We start from the raw sequence: 1,362 nt of genomic DNA, 5'->3' as shown, positions 1-1,362 counted from the left end.
GGCGGCCGCCGCATTTACGAAGAGGAAAAACAGCAGATGCACTTCGCCTCCAAGCGTCAGACTCTGACTTCTACGTGCGCTCCCAGGAGCGGGAACTGACCTCCCCAGAGAGCATGTTTGAGGAAAGTGGAGGAAGGAGGTTCTTCACCTTCCTCCAGCCACCCTCGGGCACCCTCGNNNAGCTCTCGATCGCCGCTGCGTGCTGGGAGCGAAGCCCCCGAGGAGCGGGGCGCATTCGCCCTGCCGCCGATCGTTTAAAACCCCTCACTTCTGCATTTAAGGAATTCGGCCTCCTGGAATCAGAATCCTCTTCACGTATCTTGCACCCAGAAGAGAAACGCGAGCGAGCGAGACATTCTGGCTGCAGGAATCTCTCCCCCTAGTGATGCAGTTATTTATAGCTCAAACTCCAGCCGGGTGTGCGCGAGCTCGCGCGCCGGGCTTGGCCGCGGCGGTGCAAACTTTTCCGCGGGTCCCGCTATTCCGGAGCAGTCAGTGCAAGGTTACAGGATGGAATGTTCCTAATCGCTAATGTCATGCGAACCGAAACGAGCGTTTTGGCGTGTGTATGGGTGTGTGTTTCCGGCCGCCGTCGGTTCCCGGGCTAACGCGAAACCGACAGCTCGGGGTCGTGGTTTCCTCTGAAAATTTCACTGAATGGGTTCAGCGTCAACACTGGTTGCAGATGTGGAAACTGGGGTTAGAAGGTCAGGCTGGCTCAAGAAGTAGGACATGGCGTGGGGCTGGGGGGTGTGGTTTGAGTGAAAGAAGAGGGGTGAGCGAAAAGATGGGGGAAAAGCAGCACTAAATCACGAAGTTTTCAGGGATGGATGAAGCAAGAACCAGTATCTAACACAACCCCCTCCCCCCCAGCCCCGCGCATCACCACCATGACCTAAATCTGATAACAGATTCCTCCATTCTCCAGACTTCAGGGACAAGTAATAATTAGAATTCTGCTTTTAAATATCGGGAAATCAACCTTAGATTTACAGTCTGGAAGACCAGGGGAGGGGGAGGGAGACTGTGACATTGCTCAAGAAGCAAGACATTTCCACGGAGAGGATTTATTTTTCCCCAGCTCCAACTACAGGCACCGAAAGGTATTTTACCTTGTCAGTGGTTCAAAGGAGAAGAAAAATAAATAAATAATAAATAAATAACCGTATGCAGGCGTATCTGGCCGCCCAAATGAAACCTGCTCTCTTCATCCAGGACTAGGCTTCGGGGTCCAGGTCCCTCGCAAGGTCTGACCACTCCGACTCAACTGCCGGACAGATGTTGGGGGGGGGACTTCTAGTCGCCCAGGCGGCATCTTGGTATCAGTTGCTCAGCCCCAGCCCGCCCCTGCCTCCCCGGCCC

General features: G+C 54.5%; 1 protein-coding gene across 5 annotated transcripts in view; it reads right to left on the bottom strand.

Moving 5' to 3' along the window:
• EPHA7 (EPH receptor A7) overlaps nucleotides 1-1,362 on the bottom strand; it is a 168,653-nt gene that overhangs the window by 166,962 nt on the left and 329 nt on the right. The gene's annotated exons all lie outside the window — the stretch shown is intronic.

The sequence above is a fragment of the Crocuta crocuta genome, unplaced genomic scaffold, assembly GCF_008692635.1.
Source record: "Crocuta crocuta isolate KB4526 unplaced genomic scaffold, BGI_CrCroc_1.0 scaffold247, whole genome shotgun sequence".
NCBI lineage: Eukaryota > Metazoa > Chordata > Mammalia > Carnivora > Hyaenidae > Crocuta > Crocuta crocuta.
The sequence above is the reverse complement of the archived record's forward strand: the minus strand, read 5'-3'. Positions and strand labels throughout refer to the sequence as shown.